The following is a 14,043-nucleotide window of genomic DNA, read 5'->3' on the forward strand; positions in this document are numbered from 1 at the left end:
TTCTGGCTTTAGAAAATGTGACCAAGGGCTGGAGAAATGGCTCCGCAGTTAAGAATACTTGTTCTTATGGGGGATCTGAGTTTGATTCTCAGCACTCACAGCCAGGTGTAACTGCAGGTGCAGGGGAACCAACATCCTCTTCTGACCTCCAAGGGCATCAGGCACCATATGGTGGACTTATATACACACAGGCAAAAAACAACAACAACAACAACAACAAACAAACAAACAAAAAAACCAAAAAAAAAAAAAAACCCCAAAACCAAAAACAAGACCAATCCCCTCCCCCCAAAACCACTAAAAAACAAAAACAAACTCATTCACATGAAATAAATGAATTGTTACACAAAAAAAAATTTAAGCGTGAGTACCAATATCAGTACCATTAAAGTTGGGGGTCAGCCAGTCTCCTTTCCCTCCCTGAGCCCCCTTCCCTTGCTCTCCTTACCCAGAGAATACATGGAGCCATGAAGTTAAAAACTCACTGAATGTGAAAACTCTGGCCATCAGGAGAATGCTTCTGAGCATCCTACAGCCAGGACTTAAAAGTAAAACTCCTTAAAATTGACATTTTGTCAGGACAGCCAAAGTTACACAGAGAAACTCTGTCTTGAAAAACAAAACAAACAAACAAAACCTCAACAACATAAAAGGGCATTCTGAGGACTGGCAACAAGGCTCACATCTAATCCTGACAACCTGACTTCTATCCCTAGGACCAACAAGTTGTCCTCTGACCTCTAAATGAGCCTTATGGCATGTAAAAGTCCCGACACAAACATCCTGGCACCCACAAATAAACAATATTTAAGAAAAAAAATATATAATATATAATATATATAAATATATTATAATATATATTATAATATATAATATATTATAATATATAATATATAAAATATATATCATATATAATATATATATATATATTTTTTCATATATGTTTTTCAAGACAGGGTTTCTCTGTGTAGCCCTGGCTGTCCTGGAACTCACTCTGTAGACCAAGCTGGCCTCGAACTTAGAAATCCGCCTGCCTCTTCCTCCCAAGTGCTGGGATTAAAGGCGTGCGCCACCACCGCCCGGCAAGAAAAATATTTTTAATAAAGACAGATGTTTGAGTTTCATTACAAAATTGTCAAATTCTGATTTGGGATTAGAACAGAATTTCAAGCCATTTTTTAAAAGGCCCTAATCATACTCCTGCCATTTTGTGCTATGTATTTATTGAAGCTGTGCTCTCAACATTGATATTATAAAATCTAAATATTGAGCAACTCTGAAAAAACCCCCAAATGCTTAACATCCTCCATTATTAAATATTCAACCAAGATTCCTTTGTGTCAGCAAGCACACCCACATGACTAGCATGCAAACATGCCTTTGCTGCTAATAATAGTAAAGTTCACAAATGTCTTTATGAGTTGTTATCAGTGTATGCTTGATGTGTACGTCTACTGTACAGATCTGTCTACCTAGGGCTACCTACCATCCAGGTGGGAGGAGCTGAAAGGAGAGCACCCGAGAGGTCGAGTGCAGTGCAGTCTACTTTCCGGTTTCACAGAGAATTCCGACATGCCTGTTTAGTCACAGCCATTCCCGAAACAGGAAGATGCTTACAACAGTAAATGCAGTAACATTAATCTTACTCTTCAGGTTAATGTGTTTTGAGGCTCCTGTGCTGTTGCTTGGGAACACCTGCCTGAGCCCTCAGTACACAACAGGCTCCATGCCCACTGCCGTGCTCTCCTGTCTACCCCGAGAGACAGCTAGCTGGGCCTGGACAAGAAGCTTCACCGTTACTCCTACAGATAAGCAAACAAAGGGGCAGTTTATTTGTGTCTTGGCAGGGAGAGGGTGGTGAGGTGTGCCTAATGGAGCAGTAAGATGGCTGCACGCTACCTTCATAGCCACTGCCTCAGGCTCTTTTGCCAGGACCTTCTTGATCCCTACAGCCACTGTAGGAGGCAAAGCTTCTAACAGCTCCATTTCAGAGATGAGGAAATTATATGGTATCCATGGTACCAAATCCTTGATTCAGGGTGGGAGGGTCAAAGGTGGCATACATAACCAGGGGAGCCTAGAGACTGGGATGGGGTGCAGACATTAAAAGCAATGTACAGGTCAGAGATAACGGTTTCTGTTTTAAGATGAAGTATTTGAAAAATATCTCTATCTGGGCAAGTCAAGTTATCTCGCTCTTTTACAACCTTTTGCCTTTTATAGAAAATTCCTGCCCCCCCCCCCCCCCCCCCCCCCCGGGAACAACAACAACAGCAACAAAAGACTCTGAACATCAAATTGGAAATTCTAAGGCTGATGGGAGAACGGTGAGTCCTGCGGATGATCAGGTGTGCCTGCACCCCTAGATCACATGTGCACATGGCTCCCTCAGAAATCATCTGACCCGGGCTGCAGCAGGGAAGAGAGCAGAAAAGTGGGGGCTGGACCTCTCTCTGCATTAGCCACTGGCTGAGAGCTTTCAAAATTAATTCCCTCTGGTGAATTTTAACTACTGTATCACAGTCAGGAACTCAACATGACTTCTCTACTTGGTCCTCTTACATAACAGTTTAGAAAACACTGTAGGTATTAAAATGAGTCCCACTGTGAAAATGGCCTTCTGCTCTACCCTGTTTTCTGCACAGAACTTTATGTTAATAATGCATTGATTCTCAGGGGAATGAAGAGCAGACAGATCTGCAAGTAAGCAACCTACAGTATCCTGCTGCCTACCCAAGAGACAGTCACAAAAGTATGTGTCAGTCCTTCAGTCAGGCAGTGGGGAAACTCTACTGTTTCCTACAAGGTAGAAAGGCAGGAGAAAAGGTGTCTTCAATTTGACTAATGAGGGGTCTGGTAGAAAGAGTATAGCTTGAATCCTCTAGTGATCGTGTAGGTTTGGTTGGAGAAGATAAGGAGGGTAACCTTTGGTTTTGTTAGTTATATTTAAACACTTAGCAGTGGAGGCCTATGGACAGGCAGAGTGAAGCCAGTCAATCTGGAAGGACTGCAGTCACCTCCAGATTATTCGTGTAACCAATAAACTAGTGATTGAGGCCTACTTGCTCCATGTCGTCAGATGTGGGGGCTGTAACACCTGAAGCAGCCCCTTCCCTCTACAGTTTGGCATGTCTCGTGTCACGTCTTGTACCATATGTGATGTCCAGAACTAGGTGGTGGTAGAGCAGAGCTTGTTTATTGTCCAGGGAGTAGTACTTTGCTTCTTCATTTACATTAATACTTCACTAACGTTAATATTGAAGGGATTTTAGTTTGCTTTCTTTGTTTTTGTCTTGAGATAGGGTCTTCTGTATGTACCACCAGCTGCCCTCAAACTCATCATATAGCTGAGGGTGGCTTTGTTTTTGGTGGCTTTTTTTTTTTTTTGGTTTTTGAGACAGGGTTTCTCTGTAGAGCCCTGGCTGTCCTCAAACTCAGAAATCCGCCTGCCTCTGCCTCCCAAGTGCTGGGATTAAAGGCATGCGCCACCACCACCCAGCCTGAGGCTGGCTTTGAACTTCTGCCTCTGCCTCCCCCATGTGCTGGGACTACATGTGTATACTGCCAGATCTGGTCAAGGTTAAGGTTTTAGTGATCTACATAAGTCAAATCACTCCTAACAATCACAGATAAACAAAGCCACCCTGAAAACAGCATTAGAAATATGTCCTCCCTCAGTTTCTGTGGAGGGAGAGTTGAGGAGCAGCTCTGAGCCCTAGTGTGAGACATGTGGTTCTGCACAGTCAGATGGTCCGTGGGTTTGGAAGCCTTCAAGACCCCTTCATTCCCAAGCTAGGAAATGACAGCTAGGGCTGTCCGGGTATATTTGTCTGGCCTGTTCTCTTCCTACCAGAGATAAAGAGTAAACAATTTTCTATTTCAATATCTTTGTGTATTGACCTACTCCTTCCCAGGCTGTCTGTTAGCAAATGAAAATTACTCTATTTTCCATTCAAGGACCACATACCCAATGGGAAAATGACTACATGTCAGATGGGTTAAGTAACAGCTCAGTCCTCCTACCTACCCTTACCTAGCACTCTTTGAGTTAAGTTAGATGACTGTGTTGAGCACACCAAAGTCCTTTCCTTTAGTGTACTTGCCCAGTCAAGTGAGAGCTAGGGAAACAGCAGATCAACAGGTGCAGAGATTCAGCTGGCTAAATACATCTTGCCAATTATTGGCTACACAGCTACATTCAAATTAAAAATAACCTGGCACTAATAACAGAACCCAAACAGCCATTCTCTCCCTGTGATCTCATTTAAGAGTCTCCATAGAAATGCTCCAGAAAGTGGTTCAGAAACGAGTTGTTAAGTGTTCAGTTTTCATTAACAAAGCTGATCTCAGCACAGAGCAAAGGTGGATGAAGTAAAAAGAATGTAGCTTGGCTGTTAAAATGCAAAGGAAAAGAGTCATTGCAGTGAGGAAACCCTTTGTAAAACCTGTTAAAAAAAAGGGGGTGGGGGGGGGCTGTGTATGAAGCCCTGGGTCCATTCCCCATCAGGAGCAGCAGCACAGGCCAGTACTAGGAGAGTGAAGGCTGAAGGGTCCTGAGTTGATGGGTATCCTCTGCTGCACAGCAAATTCAACAGAAGTTGAGCTATAAGAGGCTAGGTCTCAAGAATGTCTTTATGTAAGTATAAATGTATTTATATTGCATATAAATATATACTGCTTTTATAGTGTCTCTCTCTCTCTCTCTCTCTCTCTCTCTCTCTCTCTCTCTCTCTCTCTCTCTCTCTCTCTGTGTGTGTGTGTGTACACACCAGTGACTTAAAAATAACAAGATGCCCACAGCACTGAATGGTCACCTTTATGGAGGGACAGAAGTGCACTAGCACAACTCTGAGCAGCAATGACCCATATTCATACAGACATGTGATTTCAAATCAAACATACCACATCTGTAAGCCATTATTACTACTCCTGACTTCCTGAATCAGGAAGAAGCACCACAGGCTCATTATAATTCCTGGTAAGGAACTGTATTTTCCCTTCATATGACATCAGCCTGAGTTCCTCACTAAACTTAGTTCAGCTAATATATCACCTCCCGAAGCAAAGAAATCAGCTAGGCATGGCAGCTCACACCTTTAGCCCCAGAACTTGAGAGGCAGAGGCAGGCTGATCTCTGTAAGTTTAAAGCTAGTCTGTCTGGTGCACATGGCACATTCCAGACTATCCAGGGCTACGTAGTGAGACCCGATTCAAAAAAGAAAAAAAGGAAGAAAAAGAACTCACAAAACAAAACAAAACAAAACAGATTGCGAGCCCAAAGGGAAGAAAAATCAATGTCTTTTTAGGAATGCAGCCCAGTGGAGCTAAGAAGCACTTCCATCAAAGCCAGACTTCGGTCATCAGTAAGATTCCTGTCAACTAGTGGTCACTGTCTCTTACCCATCACAGGCACCTGTTTGCTCATTCTGTCCCCACGAATGATGGCTACCACACTCAGGCCAGTCCCTAAAGGGAGGCTTGGAGATAGAGAGCTAGTATGAGCCAATCACAAGGCTGCCCTGCTGGCTTCTGTTTAGAACAACAGTGTTCCGAGGACACCCCACTTTTGCTGAAAATATTGATATGGCTGGAGCATGAACACAGCTGTGTGCAAATTACACACACAAACAGATTATGTATCTGCTTATAAGGAACACAAACACACTAATAATGCATTTGCATTCACAGTTGGACACACTGGGCTGCAAGCTGAGATTTTTCTGTCCCCCACTTCCCATGTGATGCAGAATGTGGTTCCCTGTATTTGTTAGTTGGAGACGGTATTTGAGGTTATGAAGGAGATACTGCCCCACGAGCTGTGGGGTTTCATTTTTGCAGGACAATTTGTCTTGCTAGAGTGACTTTAGTCAGAGGCCATGAAGAAGTCAGGATCAGGGGTACCCATTACTCTGGGCATCTTGGAGGTGAAGGCAAGACAACACTGGGTTCAAGGCTAGGCTGGGTACACTGAAGTGGAAGTTACATGGGGGATGGTAGAAAAGGCAGCATGGGCAGAAGCAGAAAGTGGGAAGCCTGGGAGTGTTCAGGATGAACAGAGACCCTGTCTTCTATAATAGGCACACACAGATACATGTGTGCACACACTGGAAAGAGACCCGCCATGACACCTGTTAACAAAACCGGAAATCGCCAGGCGGTGGTGGCGCACACCTTTAATCCCAGCACTTGGGAGGCAGAGGCAGGCGGATTTCTGAGTTCGAGGCCAGCCTGGTCTACAGAGTCAGTTCCAGGACAGCCAGGGCTATACAGAGAAACCCTGTCTCCAAAAAACAAAAAACAAAACAAAACAAAAAAACAAAACCGGAAATTGCCGGGCTGTGGTGGCACACGCCTTTAATCCCAGCACTTGGGAGGCAGAGGCAGGCAGATTTCTGAGTTCAAGGCCAGCCTGGTCTACAGAGTGAGTTCCAGGACAGCCTGGGCTATACAGAGAAACCCTGTCTCGAAAAACAAACAAACAAAAAAAACAAAAGCAAAAACAAAAAACAAAACCGGAAATCTTTGTCTCTCACATGTTGTAAGAGAATATTAACAGGAAGCAATTTTAGCTTCATAGCAACGATCAAGCAGAAAATACAGACATTTCTCACATAAATAAGAAAAATCAACATTTTATGCTTGTGATTAAATCAAGAATGCACACAGGGGGTTATTGCTGTTTAAAGGTTGGGCTCTGGTTCCAGGCTTGGTCCCACAGCCGAGTCATTGACCTGGCCTGGTCTCAACTTCTTATCAAGTCTGGTGTCTTGAGTGTCTCATTTACCACAGAAAGTACTAGCGTAAGATTTTTGAGCATTTCTGGGCAGGCATAGTGGCACTGCCATTAATCCCAGCTATCACAGGAGGCAGGGGCATGCAGATCTTTGTGAGATCTAGACTAGCCTGGTCTAGTTACCGAGGTCTAGGCCAACCAGGGCTACATGGTGAGACTGTCTTAAAAAAAAGAAAAAAGAAAAAGAAGTTCCAATAACAATATGTGGATGCAAGGACCTAATTTTATTCTTGTGTGTGTGTGTGTGTGTGTGTGTGCCATAAAAATCCTCCAATTAACTTCTTTCTTTTATCTTTTCTCAATGTAGTTCCTATAAACCGAGAGAGGGGGAGGGGAGGGAGAAAGAGGAGATCCATTTCTAAGGCTTGGTTTATGGTGCTTACAGTTCCACCAATAAATCATCTCCCAATCTGGGCTTAGAAAAGCACTGGCCACGGTTTGATTGCTCCTGCCCCAGGTTGCCAGGCAACCAGCACAGGGGGCGGGGGGAGTGTAAGAGGAGCAGACAGATAGCCAAGTGGCTGAAACAACAGACTTCTCTCTGTGGAGAATGTGCTTCAGAGCACCACTTGCCCACCTCTGCTCTCTGCTACACGACACGACTGTAAAGTCAAACTCAAAAGGCCACTGTAATAAAAACACACTTCCTGCCCAATTACCAATTGTTACCATGCAGTGGAGAGGCCCAGATCACACAGTGTACTGCTACAGAAACGTGATCTGTAAAGGAGATGAAGTCGCAGCGTTTGGGAAACCTGATCTAACGCAGCCTTGTCATTTCCAGTCAGGGGACCGGGTGCGCAGAGGAAATCAGTGACCCAAAAGAGCCCCAGAAGGAAGAGTGACTGACAGAGGATGTTAAAGGGACAACCAAACAACTAAGCTGCAGATGAAGGTCGCAACTGCTTCATAGAAACCAAGAAACTCTTCATTTGTTCACTGTGGCCAAGAGACAACGACAGTGTCCTCTCTCTAGTGAACTTCTTCAGGGTAGATGAAGGACCTCTCGGAAGCCACACATGTTGGTGGTTCCAAGTGGATTCCCAAATACTTGACTGTGAACTGGATTATCAGAGCTCTTAGTATTCTTAGGATAACGTGGATATGACCAGTCTGAGATACAGGAGTCTAAGGAAACATCCTAAGCCAGCACACTGTGCCAACTGGTATAACAAGCATCAACTCTGGGCAGTGTGCTGCCATGAAGCCGTGGTACTGAACCTGGTATCTTGACTGTTCTAGAAACTCTGTGGTATCTGGAAGAGGGGCAATTCTTAATCTGTTTTATGCTGTAGATATTTTGTCATTCTGGACAACCTAAGTCTCCTAAAAACAGTTTATGGTTGTTTAAGCTCATGGGATTTCAAAGGGAGCCAGCGATAATGAGATTCTATCACTAAAACATTTGTAAAGTTTATTTTTCTGTAGATAAGTGTTTGCCTGCATGTATGTATGTGCACTGCATTTGTGCAGCCCCTGAGAAGGCCAGAAGAGGGCGTCATACACCTCAGAACTAAACTTACTGTCAGCAGCAATGTGGGTACTGGGAACTGAAGCCAGGACCTCTTGAGAGCAGCCACATCTTACCAGCTTCCTCCTAAACACTTTAAAAGACGTGTGGAGTGGTGTGTGTGCTACGAACAGTAAAGAGCAAATCCACCAGAGGGTCTGCTATAGGGGAAGAGGTGTTGTGCATTTTTTCCACAGTGTGAGCTCACAACATGGGCTTCAGAACATAAGCACAGGAAGTATTTCATCAAAGCAATGTCAGCCAGTTCATGCTTGGGGCACTCAGGATGACCCTCTCTAAATATCACCAATGCACATCCTACCAGGTCTCCAGGACTCTCCTGGTGACCAGAATGACGATTAAAATAGTTCTAAGGGAACTCATTTCCAAACCTTAAACTTTCGTAGGATTAATCTGTCAGAGAGGGCCAGTTATCTACCTTTCCTCCTCTCTATTTCTTTGTTTCTTTGTCTGTTTTTATTGTTGAGACAGGGTTTCTCTGTGTAGCCTTGGTTTTCCTGGAACTCAATTTGGCTTGAACTAATAGAGCTCTGCCTGCCTCTGCTCCTGAGAGCTAGGATTAAAGGTGTGCCTCACCACCTCCAGTTTTCTTTCCTCCCCTTGTTCGATGATAGGGGCAGAGAGAGGCAGCCCCTCTCTTAGGAGGAAGCCCTAGTGCTCCCAGGGGACTGCATGGAGCACAGCTCAAGGACCCAGGGCTACGTCAGAAACTTTTTAGTTCTTTGTTTTCAACCAAATTGTCTTGATGAAATACCATCTGTTAGGCCACTGAAAACAGAATCCAACAACAGATTATACTTTGGACATTATTATGGAAGAAACTCAAGTAACTGAGTGATGCTAGCAAACCGTAATTCCCATCTGTTTATTCACATAAACATGGTTTCCAGGCACTTACATCTACAAATAACTGACAAACGGGAATAAGCAGAACACAATCTCATCCTAATGTTCATCTAAGAGCTAATTAAAAAAAATCCATCGAATTAACCAGGCAGTGATAATGAACACTTGTGTATGTGTATGATGTATGAGTTTTTAGTTTGCATGTATGTCTGTGCACTATGTTCCTGGCACCTCTGGAGGCCAAAAGAGCATGGGAACTCCTACAACTGGGGTTACAGGTGTTGTGAGCCACCATGTGGGTGCTGGAAACCAAACCTGGGTCTTCTGCAAGACATTAAGTGCTCTTAACCGCTGAGGAGTTCTTCAGATTTCCATTTTATTTTAAATGTCAACACTTGTATATTGGAAATTACATCCTCATGATGAAAAAAACCCATATACACACAAACACACACAAAGCAAACAAACACCAAGAAAGAAAACAAACCACCTCGACAAACTATGCCAGATGGCTAGTGATCTGGCTCAGAGAGTGGCGTGTTGTCTAGCACTCAGAAGTACTGTGTATACTGTGGGGGAGACAGGAGAACAGAGGTTCCAACCCTCCTGCCTGGGCTGCAGGAGAGACTAAAACTAAAGTTGCAGGGACATTCTTTTAGATGCTTCATGGGCAGCTTCTGTGTTTTCTTTTGAGATAGTCTCTCACTATGTAGCCCATGCTGGTCTAGGTCACCTGATTCTGGTTTCCTAAATTCAGAGATTACAGTAGTGCTACTATGCCTGGCGGGGGTCGGAGGGCAGTTGTTGTTGTTTTTTTTTTTTTTTTTTTTTAAAGTTTTGTTTTACTTTGTACCAATTGAAGGGGGACATAGAAATTCCCTGGAGTACCAAGCAAGCACTGTCCGTATCAACTCATCAGACTTTGGATTAACTTTATAGAACAGTGAGGCCTCCTGAGCTTGTCCCAGCACTACATCTTCCTCTGTGCTGACCTCCAGGGAGCTTCCCACATTCTGACTTCTGTCCTTATAGTACCACCCCCTTTCTGATGAGGTTGTCGAGTCTGCCAGAAACCTTGTACTGACAGCCTTTAATAACTGTCTCTTCAGTGGCATTTCCTTCCTGGATGTCCGTCCTGAGAGAGAGGACAACACTCATCTAAAGCAGTCCAGGGCACTGATGGGTTCCCTTAGAAATCAGCTCTATTTCACTTTTGCTTTTGTGCTTTAAGCAGTCGCATACCCACAGAGGCTGTTTCCAAGACAGAGGACTATAGGATACAACAGAAGAGTGGCCAAAGGGTAAAAAGGAGACAATTGAGTGAGGAGACAAGTTTCTTACTCTGGAAGAATGACAGACCAAAGACTAACAGGACACCAGCCTTCTCCCAGGGTGCTCAGAGGGCAGGCAGGCAGACACTGTGGCCTATGCAATAAGATCTAATCTACTAAGAGCAGAAAAAAAATTTTTCCCTTCCAGGCTTAAGAAAGGATGAAAGAAATGTTCCTTTGAAAAAAAGGAAATGAATCATGCACACATTAAGCTCCTCTGAGTCTTTTTGTGTTTGTCTTCGGCCTTTCAGACTTTTTGATAAAACCTACTATACTGACAAAGCTTCAAAGAAAACCAAACCATGGTGACAAGGGAATCCTACCAACCAGAGTCCCATCTTAAGTTCAGCCACTTTTCCTCAGTCCTCTCTCTGGTCCACAGGAAACCATTGCCCACAGCCACTGTAAGATTGGCAGCAAAGGTCTTGCCAGTCTTAGCAGTCATAGGGAAAAGCCTGACCAGTTACTCCGTTCTTCACTGTTAGGACAAGGTCCCCACACAGCAGTTAGTTTAAAAGTCAGTTAATTTAAAAAACAAACCAACTAACCAACCAACCAACCAACCAGGGGAGCAGTGACAGTGGACAAGAATGCCTCAAGAGCACCTGGCAAAGCTTTGAACAGTGCAGGTGTGAGACACGGTGGCATCACGGTGGCATGCAGCTCAGTGTAAGGTGAAGAACAGCAAACCCTATGCCCGATGCTTTAAGGCAAATCTAAAGTTAGCTAACCAGAAACAGACAAAAATGTCTCCAGCTCCAAGTACTCAGTGTCTCTTCAGAAGTGAGGTCTCTTGCACAGGCACCTGCTTAGCCTGAAGTGTATCAGTGCCCACCGGACACGAAGCAGAGTGCAGGAGGCAGTGAAGCCTCCTGAGACATGGGAGCAAGTGGACTACATACCTCATAGTGTGACCAGGATACAGCATGTCGGACTGAAACTAAAAAGTAAAGGGGATGACTATTATACTGCTGATGAAATAAAGTTCTACAAGGCTGACAACTTACCAACGACAAGCTGCTTTAGGGTCTTTAAAGTTTGAAGTAACCTCAAAACTGTACCTCCATCCACCTGTATGTGGGTTTCAGGGGTTTAATCTGGGTTGCCAGGCTTATGTGATCAGTACTTTTACCTTCTGTGCCATCTTGCTGGCCCCTCCTTGTTATTTTGAGACAAGGTGTCATTAGGTTGCTCAAAGGGTCTTTGAACTAACAGGGTAGCCTGGGCTGTCCTTGAAATTTGTGATTCTCCTGTCTCAGCCTCCCAAGTAGATAGGATCCCAGACATTCACCACCAGGTCTAGCGAGATCATTTTCTTCACAAACTGCTGGTCTTCTTGCTGGTGTCACCCCACATGGCCTTGGGTTATAGATATGAGAGGGGGAAAAGAGCGTGACTCACCGGGTCATCATTTCTACAAAGCTAAGTTTGCCTCAGAGTAGGGCCGGGGGGTTAAGAGGGGCACTGACACTGGGTAGTAGCCACAGAGCTGCATCCCTAGGGCATTCTGTGTTCAGAACAGTAGTCTCCTTAGGGTTTGGAAGCATCATTCCTGACCCTTGATAAAGTGACCTGGACAGCAGTATATACACGCTTTAAATATTAACTAGAGTGTGGGGTCAGGGGCCTCGCAGTCCTCAGGCTGCGCTTCAGTCACTCTGCTTCACCCTCTTTCTTTCCTTTACCGGGCAGCTTCCCTAACCCTCCCTAACTAGTTCTCTGGTCTATTTGATATTTTCCTAGGTTTCACTGTCAAGAGGAACTATACAGAACACCCTTTGCAAGATCAGCAAGCATGATCATGGCAGAAGAAGGGAGGCACATGAGGTTCAAGTGTGTGTCACAGCACTAGGCTAGGTTCTAGGGACACAGAGCATCAAACTACAGTAACTAGACCTCATAGTTGAGCATGGAGATAACTGAAAAGACATGCTCTTATGGCCCAGTGGGCAGACTTGACACACTCTCAGTGTCTAGGACTGAAATGTTGGGAGAAAAGAACAAGCACTGCTAGGGAACTACACCTGACTGGTACGTAATCACCACATACAGCACTAGTCCTCGGGGCCAGTGGACACAGCAGAGTGTAGTGCACACTTTTCATCCCAGAACTCAAAGTGAAAATTTAAGGGTTCTATGGAAAATCGGTTGGATGGTGTTTTGCTGGGGCAAATACATGAAGGAATGTTTTGGTGAAACAGACACAGATAAAAGGATGTTTTGCTAAAGCAAACGCAGCAAAAGACACATGATAAAGGATTCTTTGCTAACAACACACATGTATTGGTCTTCCTTACATTATGCAGTTGAGCTGTATTTGTCAGGACTCCATAGAGACAAATGCACCAAAAAACTTCTAGTGGTGTGCTTCAGTTTCTTGCTGCTTCTGCAGACTCAGGCTGACTGGATGCACATGCAGAGGCAAGGCACGTGGAGGACATGTGATGTTTGGAGTGTATAAATAGGACTTGAGGGACAGTGACTGAGGCTGAGCTTGGCTTGCTGGTACAGCTAGCTGTGCAACACTGTGGGTCTTGAGTCTTCACAGATTTTCGCTTCACTGAGAGAGGCACAGCCCAGAACTTCTCTTGGTGTTCCTATTGGCCCTGGTCTCTCCTACTGTTGGCCTGGCTGTCTCTGCTAGGTAGTGCCACCGCTGCTGATTCTTGTTTGCTATCCTGACTTTACTGAACTAAACTGCTGGCGGATCCGTAGAGAGTTTGCCAGTGGATCGAGCTCCCACTGCTCACCTGTGAACTAAACTGCTGATTTCCAGACAACACAGACAGGAGCTGCTCCAAAGAACCTTTCTAAACAGGATCACTTCCCTAAACAGATTTACTTCCACCCCCAACCTTTCTCTCCCACTATCTCTGGTAGGTGGTGGGCTAAAAGAGAGGTTAAAATATTTAAGAACCATCATTTAAGATAGGCCTTTGAAAAATTAAAATTACAAAGAACTCTGCAGACAGAGGCAGGGAGAAATCTCTGAGTTTGAGGCTGGTCTGGTCCACATAGTGAGTTCTAGGCTAGCCATGGCTACATAGTAAAATGCTGTCAAAAACAAACTACTACAACAAAAGTCAGTAGACACAGAAACTAGCCAACTTTGTCAAATAACAGCATCATAGAGATCCTTTTCCTGAGTAGACTTTCAAAGCTAGCATCGGACCCAAGGAAGAAAGTATTTTTTAAAAACCCTTTCTTTCTAGTAGGTGATAAAACTCAGAGTATTGGCTTGATAATCCTAAATTGTTTCAAGTTAACTTCCTCGGTTAACCTCCTAGTAATAGCTATTTAGAGGCAGGGACAGTTCATGTCATTTCCTTTTCAGGTATTTTTCTTATGCCTGAATACTCAAGAAAACGGCTCCTTGCACAAATGTGGAATTCGGGGCAAACACAGGTTTGTACAGTACACTGTACAGTAAACACTGTCCACTCTGCCTCAGACTCTACCCACCAAGCTGGTAGAGTAGGAAGAGGCTGACTCCGAATCCCACAAAACAGGAAGCAGAGGGACAGCAGGGAGGAGCAAGGCAG

General features: G+C 44.4%; 1 protein-coding gene and 1 long non-coding RNA gene across 11 annotated transcripts in view; one reads left to right on the forward strand and one right to left on the reverse strand.

Moving 5' to 3' along the window:
- The window catches only part of Rere (arginine-glutamic acid dipeptide repeats), a 342,417-nt gene that overhangs the window by 55,783 nt on the left and 272,591 nt on the right, over positions 1 to 14,043 (reverse strand). The window lies entirely within an intron of this gene.
- Positions 893 to 8,701, forward strand: LOC143442275 (uncharacterized). Its single transcript, XR_013110310.1, has 2 exons — positions 893 to 2,327; positions 7,578 to 8,701. It is a non-coding gene; the product is annotated as an uncharacterized LOC143442275 (long non-coding RNA).

Source organism: Arvicanthis niloticus, chromosome 5, assembly GCF_011762505.2.
Source record: "Arvicanthis niloticus isolate mArvNil1 chromosome 5, mArvNil1.pat.X, whole genome shotgun sequence".
NCBI lineage: Eukaryota > Metazoa > Chordata > Mammalia > Rodentia > Muridae > Arvicanthis > Arvicanthis niloticus.